This window comes from Delphinus delphis, chromosome 5 (genome assembly GCF_949987515.2).
Source record: "Delphinus delphis chromosome 5, mDelDel1.2, whole genome shotgun sequence".
NCBI lineage: Eukaryota > Metazoa > Chordata > Mammalia > Artiodactyla > Delphinidae > Delphinus > Delphinus delphis.
In genome coordinates, this window is record NC_082687.1 from 29,571,145 (window position 1) to 29,592,768 (window position 21,624).

The 21,624-nt window shown below is 38.4% G+C and overlaps 1 protein-coding gene and 1 non-coding gene across 3 annotated transcripts in view; one reads left to right on the forward strand and one right to left on the reverse strand.

The window, feature by feature from the left end:
* LRBA (LPS responsive beige-like anchor protein) overlaps window positions 1-21,624 on the reverse strand; it is a 733,083-nt gene that overhangs the window by 93,176 nt on the left and 618,283 nt on the right. The window lies entirely within an intron of this gene.
* Window positions 18,377-18,459, forward strand: LOC132426370 (small nucleolar RNA ZL8). Its single transcript, XR_009519666.1, has one exon. It is a non-coding gene; the product is annotated as a small nucleolar RNA ZL8 (small nucleolar RNA).

Here is a 21,624-nt window from a genome sequence, read left to right on the forward strand (position 1 = left end):
GCCTGGCTGAAATGGTTATAAAATCTTGGGCAATAGTTAAATTCTTTTTTTTTGCGGTACACGGGCCTCTCACTGTTGTGGCCTCTCCCGTTGCGGAGCACAGGTTCCGGACGCGCAGGCTCAGCGGCCATGGCTCACGGGCCCAGCCGCTCCGCAGCATGTGGGATCTTCCCGGACCGGGGCACGAACCCGTGTTCCTTGCATCGGCAGGTGGACTCTCAACCGCTGTGCCACCAGGGAAGCCCAATAGTTAAATTCTTAAAGCTTCAAGCTACTCATCTCTAAAATGCAAAAATACTACATTCCTCATAAAATTATTGCAAGAATTAAATTATACGCTTGGTACACAGTAAGTTCTTAATAGATGTCAATTCCCTTTCCAGTTCTCCTTGTGTGGTGGTTAGCCTCCAAGATGGCCCCCACCTGGTATTCAAGCTCTTGCTGGTTCCCTCTTATGCTAAATACAGCTGACCTGTGCAACCAACTGGACACTGTAGAAATGACATAGTGGGACTTTCAAGACTAAGTCATAAAAGATACTGTGCCTTCTACCCTTCTCCAGTTTGGATGGCTTGGCCTGGGGAAAGTCAGCTGCCTTATGGTGAGGAAACTCAAGAAGCTCTATGGAGAGGGCCATGTGGTGAGGTACTGAGGTCTCCTGCCAACTCACCAACAATGTGAGTGAGTGATATTAGAAGCCCCAGTCATACCTTTGATGAGAGTAGCTCCAGAAAACATCTTGACTACAATCTCATGAGAGCTAGAGAGCCAGAACCACCTAGCTAAGTCATTCTTAAATTCCTGACCCAAAAAAGCTATGTGAGATAGAAATGCCTACTGCTGTTTTTAGCTGTTAAATTTTGCAGTAATTTATAGTACAGTAATACAAAAACACATCTTCCAGTCCACACTTTCCTTAGACCTGCTTGACCTGTTTTAACCCACACCAGACCCCATGGTGGTTATTTTCACCTAGATTTTTTACAAGCAATCTAGACTCTCACCAATTTGGCTATTCCTATTCCTATTTTGTTAATCCTTAATCTTGGTAAATCCCATGATCTACTTTTCTAGCTTCTATACATGGGCTGCCACGCTTCACTACAGAAAATCAAAACATATACCAATGATTTTACTATAAATCCAAGCTCTGTATCTTCAGCTGGGGCTCAAATTCTACTCTGGTAATTTTTGTGTCTCTTCATGTCATACTCCCTTACAGTGGCTGCCCTAAATTAAATACCTGCCTCACTTTCTTTCTCAGTAGATTCTCTGGCCTTTGATGTCAAAAAGAGGACATCATAAATTATTTCTTGACTTTCTTCTCCATTGTAAAATGTTTATATTTCAACCCTACCTCTCCTCTTTATCCTGCACTTTGGGGTAAGAGGTGTCCTCGTATCTCCTAAAATTATGCTTTATGCCTGGTTTTCAGTTTCTCCCCTTCTAAGTTATTCTTACCCTGAGACTATTCAGATTCTCCTACCTAGAATCTTTTCCTTAACTCCCTTACCATCACAGAATCATCTCTTGTTTCATTGGATATCATACTTCTCAAAAGAGGCCATATTGGGCTTCCCCGGTGGCGTAGTGGTTGGGAGTCCGCCTGCCAATGCAGAGGACACGGGTTCGTGCCCCGGTCCGGGAAGATCCCACATGCCGCGGAGCGGCTGGGCCCATGAGCCGTGGTCGCTGGGCCTGCGCGTCCAGAGCCTGTGCTCCGCGACGGGAGAGGCCACAGCAGTGAGAGGCTCGCGTACCGCAAAAAAAAAAAAAAAAAAAAAGAGGCCATATTCATTCTCTCATTCCATAATCTCTCCCCCCCATTACTCCTCAATTCCTTAAAATCTAGATTTCACCATACTCTACTGAAATTTTCTATTGAAAGTTGCCAGTATCCTCCCTTTTAAGTCTAAAATTTTTCTCCCTCTTTGAGAGTGAACTATTGTGGCAAAGACTGTTTGTCATTCAATATCCACTCTTACTTTCTTTAATAATAAAAATATTAGCCAGAGACACATTTACCACTTTTCCTTCTAACTCGATGAGGCCATGTGACCAAGTTATGGTTAATGAGATATGAACAGAAGTAAGTATGTTCCACTTCCAGGTTGCTCATCTCAAAAAGAGTGGCCATGTTTCCATTCCCCTTCCTACCGGCTAGGAAATGAAGCAAACTAGACCCATCTTGGGCCTAGAGATGGAAGTCACGTGCTACAACTGGCAGATTCGCTCTCCAGCTTTAGGTTCCTCTTCTCTGTGTATGAGAGAAAAATGAGGAGACCCTAAATAATATTACCCATGACAAATTAAAAGTATATAAGTCTTAGGTACGTGAAAGAGAAATAATAAGACTCCAAGATACAGTGGCTTAAACATGACAGAGAATAACTTAGCCTGTACCATAACTAATACACCCAATGTACTGGTCAGGATCCTAGCAGGAATCAGAAGGCACAATTAGACTAGACTCTGATGAAGGTTCTATTCACATACAGGGTCAACGAAACCAACAAGCCATTCTGAGGAACCTGCAGACTCAACAGTGAGATAGCATTACAACCCATAGGCCTGAAAGAGTAAGGGGAGGAAATAATATTACTAGGGCTTGTCAAGTGCTTAAGTTATGAAAGGGAAACTGCCTGGATGTATCAATAGCTGTAGCTATTGAAGGTCTAAGTCCTGAAGCAGGCACGGAGTGACGGCAAGAAACAAAGTGACCTCCTTTGCCTGCTATCCTGTCTCCCACCTGCCTTTTGCAATCCATAGCGGATCAGCCTTCCAAGGCATAAAAGAGAGCAGAGAAGGGAGTGGAGGTAATGACTTGGAAGGGGTGGGGAGGGGGAAGGAAGGATAACAAGCGTAGCTATTAACAAACAAAAAAATATATCACATCAGCATTTGGTGAGACCACTGTGAAGCATATTTTAAACCATCCAATTGCTCTTGAAATACCCTCTCTTATATACTTTTAACATTACATATACATTCTTACTTTTTAAACTGTTACTGATTTTTTTATGGGTTCATTCCTCTTTGTCTTCCTGTTCTCAGAAGAAAATTGTTTCCCAGGGCTCTGCCCCTGGATTTCTTGCCACTGTGCCTTACATTCTAAGGTAAAGTCATGAACTCCTGCAACCTTCAACTATCATTCAATATAGATGACTGCCAAATCTCTGTCTCCAACACTGATCTCTCCCCTAAGTGCTGGATCAAAGGTTACATATTTAAGTATCTATGGAATCCAGGTAGGTAAGAGGAAATTAATATGGCAAACGATATAAAACAGCAGAAAAGGATAGAGGTTGCAGAAAACTAGAGAGCTATGCCTAAGGTGTGGACATCACCTAGCTCCACCTGATTTTGCCATGCACTAATGTAGTTCCAGTACAATCAGATAATCTAACTTCTAAAGAAAAGGCCAGAAATCTAAAGTTGGGAGAGGGAGGGATCTCTATTTTATTTTTTTAATATGGCAACCAACTCCATTTACTTAAAATCTTAAAATATCAAGTTTATTTCAGAAATAAATTTAAAAATCCTCTCACTATAAAGCATTCAGAAGTGCTGAATAAAACAAATATGCTTTCTTAAAGCTTTGTTTTAAAATAATTTCTTTAAGTCTAATAATTTAGACTTAAAGAAAAACTGCAAAAATAGTACAGTTTACATATACTTTTCACACAATTTTCCAAATGTTAACCTATATAATCACACAAATATCAAAACCAGAAAATCTATACTGGTATATGCAGAGACTGTCACTTTCACCATTTCCCCCCAATGCCCTCACTTCTGTTCCAGGATCAAATCCAGTAACCCACATTGCATTTAGTTGTTGCATGCACCAATTACAAAGGGAAAAATAACAACAAATAAGCTTTTAAACGAAAACTGTGTTATAAAGAAAGCAGCAAAAGAAATCCCCAGGAGTCACAAACAAACAATAACTAATAAAATGAGAAAAAAATACTACAGAGTTGTAAACAGATAAAGATAATACCTGGGTGGTTTTTGTCTGTTTGTTTGTTTTCGGTCTCAGTCACTGAGAAGTTTGGGTTTTTTTTTTTTTTAACATCTTTATTGGAGTATAATTGCTTTACAATGGTGTGTTAGTTTCTGCTTTATAACAAAGTGAATCAGTTATACATATACATATGTTCCCATATCTCTTCCCTCTTGCGTCTCCCTCCCTCCCACCCTCCCTATCCCACCCCTCTAGGTGGTCACAAACCAGGGAGCCGATCTCCCTGTGCTATGCGGTAGCTTCCCACTAGCTATCTACCTTACTTTGGTAGTGTATATACGTCCATGCCACTCTCTCACTTTGTCACAGCCTACCCTTCCCCCTCCCCATATCCTCAAGTCCATTCTCTACTAGGTCTGTGTCTTTATTCCCATCTTACCCCTAGGTTCTTCATGACCTTTTATTTTTTTCTTAGATTCCATATATATGTGTTAGCATTCAGTATTTGTTTTTCTCTTTCTGACGTACTTCACTCTGGATGACAGACTCTAGGTCCATCCACCTCACTACAAATAACTCAATTTCATTTCTTTTTATGGCTGAGTAATATTCCATTGTATATATGTGCCACATCTTCTTTATCCATTCATCTGTTGATGGACACTTAGGCTGCTTCCATGTCTTGGCTATTGTAAACAGAGCTGCAATGAACATTGTGGTACATGACTCTTTTTGAATTATGGTTTTCTCAGGGTATATGCCCAGTAGTGGGATTGCTGTGTTTGGTTCTAATGCCCATGAAGAAAAGGTACAGGAGACCTTGGCTCCTCTTGTAGGCTGGTGAGAGAGGAGGGAGTCGGAAGTGAGATTTCCCCCTATACAATGCTGGAACCCATGAAGAGCCATGACCTCAGGGAAAAGAAGGCCAGGAAAAAACATCTATTTACAAACAGCAGGATAAAGAGTAAAGCTTCTCTGTCTTGATCTGGGCTTAGGTAGGAAAGCCTCCCTTAGGAGTTCATATCTAAAGGTCTGATCCTCATATGGACACAGGATTTAAAAGTATAATCAAGAGGTCTGAAATTTATGTACAAACTGGTCCCTGACTGAGATACTTAGAAGAGCAAACACAAAGCACTCTGGAGAGGCATACTATCAATCAAGGATTCTAACAGGTAAAGCCTCGCCTAAAGATGAACACACAATCCCAATTACCAAATATATGAGGGAACAGACTATCATAAGCAAGAGTCATCCTATAGCACAAACGAAACTACAGATATTGGTAATATTGAACAAGGCTCCTTGTTCAATAAATGTTTTTAAGTTACTAGAGACATACAAAGAATGAGAATATAAGAAAAGGAGACACAGCTATTTTTTAAAGTTGGTTTGAAAAAGAACCAAACAAATTCTAGAATGAAAAATACAGCCACTAAGTTTACAGTGGACTGCTTAAACAGCAGGTTTGAAATAGGTGAAGGGACAATTACTGATATAAAAAATATGAGGAAATTACAAGAATGGAGAACAGAGAAATAATAAAATGGAAAATACAAGAGATGCTTTGTAGGCCTGGAGGATGGAATGAGAAAGAATCTTACATCTGAAAGGAATTCTACCAAGAATAAATTGAGAGAATGGGGAGGAGACAATATCAAAGTGATAATTCCTGAGAAATTTTCAGAATGTATTTAAGACACAAATCCTTAGGCTCGGCGTGCAAAATAAGTCCCAATCAAAATAAAAACAAATACACACTTAAACACATTATAATAAGACTGCAAAATATCAGACAGTTGGAAAAATGTTAAAAGCATCCTAAAAAGGAACAGCTGATAGATTTCTCAGCAGCAACAACAAAAGTGAAAAGCTAATGCAATAATAATATCTTCTAAATGCTAGGAGAGAAAGCTATGGTCAACCTATTAGCTAAAGAGTAAGATGAAAAAAAATCATTTTAGATTAAAACAAACAAACAAAAAAACCCACCGTGTCAAACAAAAAACATTTCCATAGCTCTACACTGCCCATGGGCTACCAGTTGGCAACTTCTGCTGTACATCCAGAACTTAAATTGTCTGGCTTCCTCCACCTGGGTGTTGCATCAACATCTGAAACTCAACCTGTCCAAGGATGAATGCAATTGTGTATTTCCACAACTGTCTCCTCTTCATGACTTCCCTATTTCTGTTAAATTCAGCTCCATCACCCAGTTATTCTAAGTCAAAACTTTAGAATACCACTGAACTTCTATTCATATAAAATCCTACAAATTCCACCTATATATTTGTCTTCTGTGCTATACATTCCCACTGTTACTATTCTACTTCAGGCTCACATCATCTAAACATTTGAAAAAGCCCCCTAAATTGATTTCTTTAGTGTCAACTGCCCCTACTAGATTCAATCCTATATGATGCTATTAATACTACAGTAAACTTCCTAAATTGGAACTTCAGTCATACCACTCTTCTCCATAAAATTCTTCAATGCTCCTCTTTGCACACAGGATACAGCCAATTCCTCATCATGGCAGTCAAGTCCCTCTGAAGATCTGACCTCAAACTTCCTTTTTGGTCTTAAGTATCAACTACTCTTTTCTTTACATTAGTCAAACTGGATCACTATTAACCAAAATAACTTGTTAACTCTCTTCTGTATTTCCGTATATATTCTTTCCTCTAATGGAATTCAATTAAAATAAAATTTAAACATATCTACAGAGTCTCTTCTGTGTTAGATGCCTGTGTTCAGAAGCAGGGAGGTGGGGATGGAATGGAAACAAATTATTCACTTATTCGCACCCAGTTTTTTGTCTGAGTCTCATGAGGGAATGCCCTCAACTTCCTCTCCTTTCATGCTTTCCCTTATTCAACACACTTACACCCATTTCCACCTGTCAACTAAAGTGGTCGCACAGAAGCCAGATAATCATCCCTAACAGAAATATAGAGGAGCTTATGGCATTTCATATATAGCAGAGCAAAATAACATACTCCAGGTTCTCTTAGATTGAGGATCCTATTAATATTACAATGTGACCCTGAGCAATCAAAGAGCCTGCCAACGAAAGATAACATCATTATGTCGTTTTTGCCAAAGTAAATATATGATTTCTGATTTACTTTCAGTTGATCATAAAATTAAACAAAATATTCCACTTCCCTTGCATATTTATAAATTATGTCCTTATTCTAGCTAAATATATTTGTATATGAAACCAGAAATGCTATTCTTACATGATGGTTCTAAATTACTCAGGGAAGTTTACTTTGAAAAGATAATTTTGAGATGGGTTTTGAAATGCAAAGCATATATGATTCAATGAAATCAGTAGTAAATTCTCTGTTTGATAGCACAGTATAAAAGATACATTAAAATGAAAGAATCATTTTGTTCACTTCCTAAGAGAACAATGATCTGATCTGGATGAACAGTTACACAATTAAAAAAGCAGGGATTTAGGGCTTCCCTGGTGGCGCAGTGGTTGAGAGTCTGCCTGCCGATGCAGGGGACATGGGTTCGTGCCCCGGTCTGGGAAGATCCCACATGCTGCGGAGCGGCTGGGCTCGTGAGCCATGGCCACTGAGCCTGCGTGTCCAGAGCCTGTGCTCCGCAACGGGAGAGGCCACAACAGTGAGAGGCCCGCGTACCGCAAAAAAAAAAAAAAAAAAAAAAGCAGGGATTTAGAGCAGGAAAGGAAATTAAGGGTTGTCCAATCTTTGGCTAGATATTCAAGATCAGTTAGAAATTTAATCACTGTAATCTTGTGATTTTTGTGGATTCTTGGTTGTTCACTTTTTGTAAGAATAGGTTTTATTTTGGTTTATGTTACTGTGAGCTATGATTTAGATTGGGGTTGGCAAACGTTTTCTATAAAAGACCAGATAGTAAATATTTTAGGCGTTGCCATATGATCACTATCACAATTACTCAACTTTGCTATTGTAGCCCAAAGGCACACATTGACAATATAAACAAATAAACATTCTGGCTGTTTTCCAAAAAAAAGTTTATTTACTAAAACAGGCAGCAAGCTGGGTTTGGCCCCTGGGCCATAGTTTGCTGATCCCTGTTTTAGACTCATAAAAACAACTTTTTTTTTTTTTTTTTCATTTTGCGGTATGCGGGCCTCTCTCTGTTGTGGCCTCTCCCGTTGCGGAGCACAGGCTCCAGACGCGCAGGCTCAGCGGCCATGGCTCACGGGCCCAGCCGCTGCGCGGCATGTGGGATCTTCCTGGACCAGGGCACGAACTCGTGTCCCCTGCATCGGCAGGCGGACTCTCAACCACTGCGCCACCAGGGAAGCCCCATAAAAACAACTTTTAAATAAATTAGTTCAATTTTGATCTTTCTCCAATTAAAGAAGATTATTAGGTGTAAAACCCAAACCAATAAAAACCCAAAGCCCAACAAATGGCCCGAATGATTCTGGAAACATGGCTTCTATCTAGTGTCTGGTAGTATTTTCCTTCTCCCTACTTTACTGACATCTGAGACTGTCTCAGAAGACTTTCGATCTGAAAGAGAACAGATTCTTCCTCAGTGGAACCAAAAACCCAGTCTACCATAATCTCTAAGTCAGGATTTCTTTAAGACTCAAAAGGCCCCTACCAGGCCAACTGTAAAAAATGGTAAGTTATTTTTACTTATTTTTACTAAGCCTCAATTTCCTTAAAATAGGGATAATATCTACAGTGGTAGAATAATATCTGAAAGAATGCCTAAAACAATGAACGTCTGGCACATAGTAGGTGTTCAACAGATGACAGTCCTCTTCTGGTTACTGCTTCTCCTCACCCACAAAACCCTTTGACCCCCAGTTCATTCATTTATTCTTCCAATATACATTCATTTAGGACTTACCATATATGTCAGGGATTGTGCTAAAAACTGGGAACACAGCAGTGAATAACACTGACAAAATCCTCATTCTTGTGGGAAGACTGACATTAACACACAAATTATTCAACAAGATAATGTCAGATAGCGACTAGTGCTACAAAGTGATGGATATAGAGTAACTGAGAATTCTGAATAGAATGAGCAGGGAAGGTTCCTCTGGAAAGGCATGTGACTGGAGACTTAAGGAAAAAAATCAGTTAGCCAGAGAAGTACTAAGGAAAGAGCATTCTAGATAAGCTGAACAAATACAAAATTCTAGAGGTTAGAAAGTTTCTGGTACATTCAATATCAGAAACGAGGTAGGACTCATCTCCTGAGACAGTTTATCTCCAATGTTAACCACTCTTCAATTCTATTCACACCAGACAACAAAACCCCTTTCTGCTCTGCTACTTTCGCAGCCACTTTACCTTCCTACCAACAGTGTAGAAGGGTTCCAATTTCTCCACATCCTAACCAACACTTGCTGTCTTTTTTTTTTTTTTTTATAATATCCATCCCAACAGGTGTGAGATGATACCTCACTGTAGTTTGATTTGCATTTCCCTGATGAGTAGTGACTTTGAGCATCTTTCTATACACCTATTGGCCATTTGTTAGTGGGAAGTATTCCTTGGAGAAACATCTATTCTAGCCTTTAGCCCATTTTAAAATCAGGTTATTAGATTTTTTTGCTATTGAGTTGTAGGAGTTCCTTACATATTTTAGATTAACTCCTTATCTGACATATAGTTGGAAAGTATCTTCTCTCATTCCATAGGTTACCTTTTCATTTTGTTGACTATTTCCTTTGCTGTGCAGAAGCTTTTTAGTATGAAATAGTCTCCCTTGTCTATTTATTTTTGTTGCCTGTGCTTTTGGTGTCATATCCATGAAACCTCTGCCAAGATCAGTGTCCTGAAGCTTTCCTCTATGTTACTATCTAGGAGTTTTACAGCTTCAGGTCTTACATTTAAGTCTTTAGTCCATTTTTTATTGGAGTATAGTTCTTAATCCATTTTGAATTGATTTTTATATATGATGTAAGATGAGAGTTCAATTTCATTCTTTTGCATGTAGATATTGTTTTTCCAACATCATTTATTTAAGAGACTACTCTTCCCCTATTGAATAATCTTGGTAACTTTGTTGAAGATCAGCTGACCATATATACATGGATTTATTTCTGAGCTCTCTACTCTGTTCCACTGGTCTAAATGTCTGTTTTTATTCCAGTACCACACTGTTTTAATTACTGTAGTTTTATAATATATTTTAAAATCATGAAGTGTGATGCTTCCAACTTTGTCCTTTCTCAAGATTGTTTGGCTATTCAAGGTCTTTTGTTGTTCATATGAATTTAGAATTGTTTTTCTATTTCTGTATGATGTTGGGATTTTTGATAGAGATTGCAATGAATCTGTAGATAATTTTCGGTAGTGTGGACATTTTAATAACATTAAGTCTTCCAATCTACGTACATGCCATTTTTTTGTGTCTAATTTCTTTCATCAGTGTTTTGTAGTTTTCAGTGTGTAAGTTTTTCATCTCCTTAATTAAATTTATTCTTAAGTATTTTATTCTTTTTAGCACTATTATAAATGGGATTGTTTTCCTAATTTCCTATTCCTTTCAAATAGTTCATTGTCAGTGTATAGAAAAGCAACGAATTTTGGTATGTTAATTTTGTTTTCTGCAAATTTACTGAATTCATTTATTAGTTCTAACAGTTTTTTTTGTGTGTGTGGAGTCTTTAGGGTGTCTATAAATAAGATAATATCATCTGCAAGAAGAACAATTTTACTTCTTCTTATTAGTTGTGTGACCATGCCTATCAGCCTTCCTGAATTTCTAGAAATCTAGAAATATCTTCACTATCAGCCTCCCAAGCACATTATGAGGCTCCAATGACTAATAAGTGAAAGCTATTTATAATATGTTAAATATTAAACAAATTTAGGTTATTATTGTTATGCATTCTTTGGTGATGATTTGTAAATTTCATACCTTAAATACTACTACTGTAAGTATTTTAGTAGGAATAAAATCTGTTTAGGAACTGCAGCTTTTTATTGGTTAAAGTTGCTGTTAAATGTCATTACACTTTTAAGCAGAAACATTGTTACCTTTAGTAAAAGTGCTTTAAACACTTTAGTGTGAAGTATTTTAATAGAGTCCACCAATATGCAAACAATAGAGCAACTATACTAGTTCATGCAAATGTTCTACACATGGATTCCCGGGTCCATAATTAACCATTTAGGGTAATACTCATAAACTATACAGTATGCAGTAAACACGTCTACCAAGTAAATTAAGAATCCCTATACTATGTAGCAGCTGATGCAAACTGGGACCTGATTTAAAATCTTTAGAAACAGAGGATTGTTTTAATTTTAGAAGTGGGAGAGGAGAAAGTCATATTCCTTAAAGAAACAAACAGTACTTCAAGTCTCTGTAAGATCTCCAATTTTCCATATTACACGTGTCCATTTAGGAGATCATGTCAGGTTTTATAATATAATACATTGTAAATAATGTAAGTAATTAATCATGATTGTAAACCAACGACCCTCTTAACAGGAGCTGGAAGTCTCTCATATCTGTTTAAAATTTTTGCTCTATATGAATTTATAAGTGCCTGATCCCTGTTGGCCCCAATTGAGTATACCAGGTAGACTCTGTATTGGTACTTGACAATCACCTGAATTCAAAAATCTTAAGTCCATATTTCCTAAATTTCCCATATCTTGTCATCATTCTGAATAGCAGTCAAAAATCATGTCAATCATTAGAAGTAACAAAACATGTTATTATTAGCACAATTCCACACTTCTCATGTATAAATGATTGACAATAGGCAACCTGCCCAGTTTGGTTTTTGAACTCCAATGAACACTGGTCCTCCCATCAAGGTAGGGAATATTATGAATTTTTTTTCTCATTAACTGTCCTCTGCTTGACTGGACAGCAATCTGTAAAAGGTACACAATAAAAACTGCTGCATTTATAAATTGGTCATATCCCTTCACAACCTCTATTTCTTCTGTGCCTGAGCAAAATCATCACATTTCCAGACAAAAATAAAACACACTTTTATTAATGGCTTTTATTATTTTTTAAAATGCTATAATTTCAAAAATCTTAATTGTCTAAAGAATGTAAACTCCCCAGATCAATTTTCTAAAAAGGAAGTCCAGATACTAAAAATAACTTCAAGATGTGGAACGCTGGGAAATATCAAGAGCAGACCAGGCAACTTGCATGCGACCATCAGAGACAGGGAAACTGGTTTTGAGCAAAGCCATTAGGCTGCCTTATAGACATGGAAGAAAGAGTCACAGGAGCTCTGGTGAAGAGAACTGACAGTCACAATCTAAAGGTAATTTTAACATACATGTAGTGTAGGAAAAACTTGCCATATACATTACATGTGTAATGCAGGAAAAACACTGCCATCTGATGAAAGCAAGACCACAAATGTCTTCAAATAGAATGACAATAATGTTAAAAAATATAACTAGTATCTTAATGATCACTTGAATAAAATAATATGCTAGATTCAGAATAAAAATTCACTAAAATAATTTCTCAGCCATTCTTATTAATTATATACTACTAACAATTTTATATATTAATTTACCAATTAACAAAATATACTAATAGAAAATCACTACATAAAAAAGTAAATATTGGATCAAAAATCATTGTAAATGCCTATATACAAAAATCCCATAATTAGAAATATCACCAGAAGCTAAAAATTTAAATATCAAGTTTGTATTAGAAAAACAATGGTTGTTGGTTGGTTAAAATGGATAGAAGATGGCAGTAATGAGTGTTACGTTATTGGTCCAATCCTAAGGTTTCACACTTAGAAAACAACATTTCATAGTCAAAGACATGTCTCTGATCTCAGTAAAGAGAGTCACATACCCATGCTTTAGTTGAAAAGGGAATTATGTTGAAAATGGTTCAAACAAAAGACAAAACAAAAATCCTCCAAAACTGTCACCATTACTAGAAACATAACTCATAGCATATGCTCTGATGATAAATGAGAAGTGCCACTTTCTTTGTGAATAACATCTTCAGCTGCACTGTTATTAACTCCAGGAAGATATGCTGGACTTCTTGGCTTTGTTTTCTAACACTGTTCATATATCACTGGTTATTATGTTGCCAAGGTAGCATTCATGAAGGCAAATAAAAGATAAACCAAGAAATCCATACACAGGAAAAAAAATAACAACAAATAGATAATTCAGGATCACAACAATGTCACTCCTCACTGGCAAAGGGTCAAGCCAGTGTTAGAACCACAAGGATCTCTCAACTCTACTCATAATAAGGTTTCCAAAGTACCTGTGAACTAACCCTCAGCAAAGTTAGAGTTTTTCTTTCCTCTTAATCATTACTTGCCTTTCAAAATAAATGCAAAACTAAAATAATCCAAATATGGCAAGAGATATGAAACTCATCTACCTCAGGATCACCTAGGAAGTTTGTTAGAAAATTATTCTAGGGCCTAATCCCCAGATACCCAGAATCAATGTTAACAAGTATGGTGTGGGATCCTGGTATCTGCATTTCTAACAAACTCTTAAACACTAAAAGTGTGAGAACTTCTAACTAAAAAGAAAATTTGTATTTTATAAAAATGCACACATTAGCAATATAAAAAAAGACAGCTTTTCATTATTTTCTATTTGTTCATTTTTCTTAATTAAGTACATTTTGTTTTTTAACATTACTCTAGGAAAAAAGCTTGAACAGCTAAATTTAAGTGTCTTAATCTAATAGACTCTTGTAAAGGTACCAATATAATTTATGCCTAGCTCTAAAACTCTTAAATTTTCCAGAGACACTTGAAATCCCTTCACACAATTTATGAATTAAAATGACAACTGGTGTGCTTTTTTTAAATATTGAAATATAATTCATACACCACAGACTTCACCCTTTTAAAGGGTACAATTAGGACTTCCTTGGTGGCGCAGTGGTTGAGAATCCGCTTGCCAATGCAGGGGACAGGGGTTCGATCCCTGGTCCAGGAAGATCCCACATGGTGTGGAGCAACTAAGCCCATGAGCCACAACTACTGAGCTCACGTGCCTAGAGCCTGTGCTCTGCAACGAGAAGCCACTGCAATGAGAAGCCCGCACACTACAATGAAGAATAGCTCCCACTCACTGCTACTAGGGAAAGCCCGTGCGAAGCAACGAAGACCCAACTTAGCCCAAAATAAATAAATTAATTTAAAAAAATAAAGTGTACAATTCAGTATATTCACAAAGATGTGCAACCATCATCACTAATTTTCATTTCATTACACCAAGAAGAAACCCCATACATATTAGCACTCACTCCCCATTTCCCCACCTCCACCCACTGGTAACCACTAATCTACTTTGTCTTTCTATGGATTTTCCTATTCTGGATATTTCATATATAAATGGGATCATATAATATGCGGTCTTTAGTGTCTGGATTCTTTCACTTAGCATAAAGTTTTCATGGTTCACCCACGCTGTAGAATGTACCAGTACTTCACTCCTTTACATGGCTAAACAATAGTAAATGTATGGATATACCACATTTTGTTAATCCATTCATCAACTGATGGACATATGGGTTGTTCTCATTGTTTGGCTATTATTAATAAAGTTGCTAGGAACATTATGTACAATTTTTGTGTAGACCTATGTTCTCAATCTCTTGGGTATACAGTTGGCCCTCTGTATCTGCAGGTTCTGCAACCACAGATTCAATGAACCATAGATCCAAGTTGAATCCATCCAGGTGTGGAACCTGCCTATACAGAGGGCCAACTGCAAGGGACTTGAGCATTAGTGGATTAAGGTAATCAGGGGGTCCTGCAACCAATCCCCTTTGATGGCTTCTTGGCACCTTCCCACAGTACAGAATCTTAGCCTAATCCAATTTGCAAAGCAGGACCACAGAGCTCCTAAGGGCTCTCAAGCTCTTGGGGAGTGCACAGGCCACCCCAGGCGACCAAAGGTGTCCAAGTTGGACAGAGGGCAGCAGAGCCTGTGGAATGATGTCATGAGCCCAGTAGTCCTGAGCCAAAACGTCACATTGACCACCTTGGCTGTTGGGTAAACCCAGGCATCTCTGTTAACTGGTGTCACTGCATATTCCAGGGCCAGAAGGGATTTTGGAGGTCAGCAGTTCCATCCTGGCATGAATCTTCTCTCTACAATCCCTGCCAGATGGTCATCGGGTCTTTGCTCACTTGCTGTGATAGGGCAATCCCTCCCACCAAGGGAATCCCTATGAAAATTCAAAAAAAAAGAGAGAGGAACTGCTGGGTCATATGGTAACTCTGTATTTAACTTTTCGAGGAACTGCCAAACTTTCCCAAAGAGAGTACATCATTTTACCCCACTAGCAGTGTATGAAGGTTCCAATTTTTGCACATGCTAACCAACACTTTTTACTGTCTGTCTTTTTCATGTTATGCTAGTGGCTGTGAAGTGGCTTTGTTTGCATTTCTTTATGACTAATGATGTTAACATCTTTTCATATGCTTTTTGACCATTTGTATATCTTCTTTGGAGGAATACCTACTCAGATACTTTGCTCAGTTTTTAACTGGGTTACCTTTTTATTGTTGAATTGTAAGAGTCCTTTGCACAATCTGAATAGCAGATGCTTATCACATATATTATTTGTAAATATTTTCTCCCATTCTGTGGATTGCCTTTTCACTTTCCTCATAGTGTCCGTTGAACCACAAAAGTTTTAAATTTTTATAAAGTCCAATTTACTTTTTCTTTGATGTTTTTGGTATCATTTAAAAAAAACAAACATTGTCTAACTGGTGTGATTTACCACTTTTATTCCTATTTATTCCTGGGTCAAGCAAAGAAAATAAAAAAGAGTAAAGATAGGGAGAAAATATGTAGATACCACATGTCTATCAGCTATAAAATCCATAGTTCCTCAAGCACTTAAGAACATCACTGATGATACACTGGGTGCAAAAAAGGGAAAGTTCTCAAATGATGGCAGATTGATAACGGCAAAACGTTACCGAAGAGGTGGTAGTTTTTTGTACTTCTGATAGACATGAATATACATACTCTTCTCTGCTTAATCGTTTAAAATTAGTCAAACACTTGATCATCTATGATCTATTTTGCAGACAATTCAGGTTGTTTCATGTTCTGTCTCTATGGAGGTTCCAAAAATAACAATTCTCAATGAGAAAAATAAAAAATAACATAATACACAAATATATAATTTACAGATAAAGAATTGAAGGCAACTAATTTTAACTAAGTTTAAGGGTGCTAAAGCAAGAAAGTAGCCTTGAAGTCTTGTTTCATGCCACCAGAGATTTGCTAGAAAACTGCTTAAGAAAGAGGATACATACAGACAACTGGAATGACAGGAGAAAGCCCCTCTCTGAGGCCAAAGGATTGTGGCTCTGAAAAGTTAAGTTGTAAATATGAACAAGGTTTTGTGATTTTTTTCAAGGCAAATTAATCCAATAGTTTCTAAGATAGCTGATTAACTAAATTTAAATTAACATAGACCCTCAGAAGTCAAGAGTAGACATTAAATTGGGTCTTAAAAAAGAATATAGTAGAAAGTAATAAAAATGGAAAATATGGCCTAAACTACTGACACAATAAAAATTTCTAATGTTCAGAGACCAACCTACTGATGACAACAACAAATATAGAAATGAATAGCAAAACTGTTATGGGCAGTCAAAATAATGGTAAACAAGTACTGAAATATGCCAAGATGATTTGTATTTGTAATATCTATACAAACTCTACTTCAGCTTTCACCAGGTCTATGGATATCTATTTCTGTTTTTAGATGCATCCAGACAAAGAATACTTAGTAACTCATTTCAAATTACTATGTCTTATGGATGATTATATGAACATAAGCAAGGAGTACTGCATGCAGAAATCGGACAGTATTGCTCAAAGTGGTACTAAGAAAGTACACTGATCTTTAAAAAATCACTTACTGATGCCACCAAATGAAAAATTACTTAAAATAAGAATTATTTCTTGGTCAATTTTCTATAGGTAACTTAAAAGCTTTGAGGACATGAAGCACTTATATAATGTATAGAAGTTTGCCATCCAGGTATCATATAACTCTTGTAGGGCAATGTATATGAATAAAATGTATATGAAGGACCAAGAGCATCGTTATTGTATTCTATGTATTTGCAGCACACAAGCTTAACAAAATGTAGGTAGCAACTGTTACCTTCCTGATGGCAGAATTTTTTTAAGTGCACTTAAATTAGAGCAAGACACTATCAAGGGGCTTCCCTGATGGCGCAGTGGTTAAGAATCCACCTGCCAATGCAGGGGACATGGGTTCAAGCCCTGGTCTGGGGAGATCCCACCTGCCACAGAGCAACTAAGCCCATGCGCCACCAACTACTGAGCCAACTGCCACAACTACTGAAGCCCATGTGCCTAGAGCCCATGCTCCACAACAAGAAAAACCACCAGAATGAGAAACCCGTGCATCACAACTACTGAAGCCCAAACACATACAGCCTGTGCTCCGCAATGAAGAGCAGCGCCTGCTCACCGCAACTAGAGAAAGCCCGCGCACAGCAACGAAGACCCAACGCAGCCAGAAATAGTAAATAAATAAATAATTTTAAAAATTAAAAAAAAGACTATCAAAAAGAATTTCTAAATACTAAAATTGTCAATAGCTACCCATCTGCCTTATGGGTAGTGGAAAGGGTGTGTGTGCGGCATTACAGTCTGGCAGGGATCATATGTGTAGCTTAAAAAGTATATTCAATATATTATAATAAGATAGCCATTGTTTATTGTTTTCTTAATGCAAACACTAAAACAGTGGTGCAGTTTTTATACCTATTTGAAAGGCTGTGAGCTCTTTGTGCAGTGAACTTGTGGATGGTGAAGATGGTGGCTTTGGGGTCCACCTGGAGGCCGCTGTGAAACCTTCCAACAAAGGGAAGGCAACTGTCTGAGCCATCTTTGTACAGCTGCCGGTGTACAGGTACCTCAGGGCTGTGCTGGACAATAGGGGACCGAAGTCTTGGGCTAAGCAGGATGAACTATCATTACAGACTACAGTTTCTGATGTCTCTGTGACTCCATTGCTTGGAACTGACCCAGCCCAGGGAAGGGGGGACTCATCTGGTAGTCGCCCTGGCTTCTGCTAACTCATTGGTTTCTTCCCAGGCCCCTGATTCTCAAAGGAGGGTCCATAGCACCTCGAGGGGGCTTAAGATGTTCACTGGTGTGTTATTTTTGAATAAAGCTTGAGAGCTTTGGAAGTCCAGGTGGGGCAGTGCCCCTTCACAGAGATTCAGGGCTAGCCTGGTGGCTGAAGGCCTAAAGTTTGGAATTCTCCTCTTGGAGAAGTGCTGTTGGGATAGCTGGGATGCCCAGGTAATCGTTCCTGCCACTTCATCAACAAGCTGTGACAAGAAGTGGCGAGTAGCATGCCTTCTATCTGGGTACTGTGGTTTTTCTGCCAGACCCAGAATGGTAATGATGACCTGGTTGGACTAGAGTCTCTAAGAACTTCTCTGAGGATTGTTGAAACTACCTGAGCCACTCTTATGCTTCTTTCCACCCTGTGTGGCAATTCCCCAGCCCACCCATATTTTTTTTTTAAAGTAAAATTGGTGGAGATTGGTTCAAGATGCAAGAATAGAAGGACGTGCTCTCACTCCCTCTTGCGAGAGCACTGGAATCAAAACTAACTGCTGAACAATCATCGACAGGAAGACACCGGAACTCACCAAAAAAGATACCCCACATCCAAAGACAAAGGAGAAGCTGCAGTGAGATGGTAGGAGGGGTGCAATCAAAACAAAATCAAATCCCATAACTGCTGGGTGGGTGACTCACAGACTGGAGAACACTTATACCACATAAGTCCACCCACTGGAGTGAAGGTTCTGAGTCCCATGTCAGGCTTCCCAACCTGGGAGTCCGGCAACAGGAGGTGGAATTCCTAGAGAATCAGACTTTGAAGGCTAGTGGGATTTGACTGCAGGACTTCAACAGGATTGGGGGAAACAGAGACTCCACTCTAGGAGGGCACACGCAAAATAGCGTGCACATCGAGACTCGGGGGAAGGAGCAGTGACCCCATAGGAGACCGAACCAGACATACCTGCTAGTGTTGGAGGGTCTCCTGCAGAGCCTGGAGGCAGCTGCAGCTCACCAAGGGACAAGGACACTGGCATCAGACGTTCTGGGAAGTACTCTGTGGCGTGAGCCCTCCCAAAGTCTGCCATTAGCTCCACTCAAAGAGCCAGGGCTCCAGTGTTGGGTCGCCTTATGCAAAACAACCAACAGGGAGGGAACCCAGCCCTACCAGTCAGCAAACAAGCAGATTAAAGTTTTACTGGGCTCTGCTCACCAGAGAAACACCCAGCTCTACCCACCAGCAGTCCCTCCATCAGGAAACTTGCACAAGCCTCTTAGATAGCCTCTTCCACCAGAGGACAGACAGCAGAAGCAAGAAGAACTACAATCCTGCAGCCTGTGGAACAAAAACCACATTCACAGAAAGATAGACAAGATGAAAAGGCAGAGGGCTATGTACCAGATGAAGGAACAAGATAAAACCCCAGAAAAACAACTAGATGAAGTGGAGATAGGCAACCTTCCAGAAAAAGAATTCAGAATAATGATAGTGAAGATGATCCAGGACCTCGGAAAAAGAATGGAGGCAAAGATCGAGAAGATGCAAGAAATATTTAACAAAGACCTCGAAGAATTAAAGAACAAACATACAGAGATGAATAATACAATAACTGAAATGAAAAATACACTAGAAGGAATCAATAGCAGATTAACTGAGGCAGAAGAACAGATAAGTGACCTGGAAGACAGAACGGTGGAATCCACTGCCGCAGAACAGAAGAAAAAAGAATGAAAAGAAATGAAGACAGTCTACAAGACCACTGAGACAACATTAAATGCAACAACATTCGCATTATAGCGATCCCAGAGGAGAAGAGAGAAAGGTCCAGAGAAAATACTTGAAGAGATTATAGTCGAAAACTTCTGTAACATTGGAGAGGAAATTGCCACCCCAAGTCCTGGAAGTGCAGAGAGTCCCACGCAGGATAAACCCAAGGAGAAAGACACCGAGGCACATAGTAATAAAGCTGGCAAAATTAAAGACAAAGAAAAATTACTGAAAGTAGCAAGGGAAAATTGACAAATAACATACAAGGGAACTCCCATAAGGTTAACAGCTGATTTCTCAGCAGAAACTCAGCCAGAAGGGAGTGGCATGACATATTTAAAGTGATGAAAGGGAAGAAACTACAACCAAGATTACTTTACCCAGCAATGATCTCATTCAGATTCGATGGAGAAATCAAAAGCTTTACAGACAAGCAAAAGCTAAGAGAATTCAGCACCACCAAATCAGCTCTACAACAAATGCTAAAGGAATTTCTCTAAGTGGGAAACACAAGAGAAAAAAAGGATCTAAAAAAACAAACCCAAAACAATTAAGAAAATGGTAACAGGAACATAGGTACTGATAATTACCTTAAACGAGAACGGATTAAATGCTCCAACCAAAAGACAAAGGCTTCCTGAATGGATACAAAAACAAGACCCATATATATGCTGTCTACAAGAGACAAACTTCAGACCTAGGGACACATACAGACTGAAAGTGGGGGGATGGAAAAAGATATTCCATGCAAATGGAAATCAAAAGAAAGCTGGAGTAACAATTCTCATATCAGACAAAATAGACTTTAAAAGAAAGACTATTACAAGAGACAAAGAAGGACACTACATAATGATCAAGGGATCAATCCAAGAAGAAGATATAACAATTATAAATATATATGCACCAAACATAGGAGCACCTTAATACATAAGGCAACTGCTAACAGCTATAAAAGAGGAAATTGACAGTAACACAATAATACTGGGGGACTTTAACACCTCACTTACACCAATGAGTGTACAACAGATCATCCAAGCAGAAAATTAATAAGAAAACACAAGCTTTAAATGACACAACAGACCAGATAGATTTAACTGATATTTATAGGACATTCCATCCAAAAACAGCAGATTACACTTTCTTCTCAAGTGTGCATGGAACATTCTCCAGGATAGATCACATCTTGGGTCACGAATCAACACTCAGTAAATTTAAGAAAATTGAAATCATATCAAGCATTTTTTCTGACCACAACGCTATGAGATTAGAAATCAATTACTGGGGAAAAAAATGTAAAAAACACAAACACATGGAGGCTAAACAATAATCAAGAGATCACTGAAGAAATCAAAGAGGAAATCAAAAAATACCTAGAGACAAATGACAGTGAAAACACGAGGATCCAAAACCTATGGGATGCAGCAAAAGCAGTTCTAAGAGGGAAGATTACAGCAATACAAGCGTACCTAAAGAAACAAGAAAAATCTCAAATAAACATTCTAACCTTACACCTAAAGGAACTAGGGAAAGAAGAACAAACAAAACCTGAAGTTAGTAGAAGGAAAGAAATCATAAAGATCAGAGCACAAATAAATGAAATAGAAACAAAGAAAAGAATAGCAAAGATCAATAAAACTAAAAGCTGGTTCTTTGAGAAGATAAACAAAATTGACAAACCATTAGCCAGACCCATCAAGAAAAAGAGGGAGGGACTTCCCTGATGATGCAGTGCTTGGAAGTCCACCTGCCAGTGCAGGGCACACAGGTTTGAGCCCTGGTCCGGGATGATCCCACATGCCACG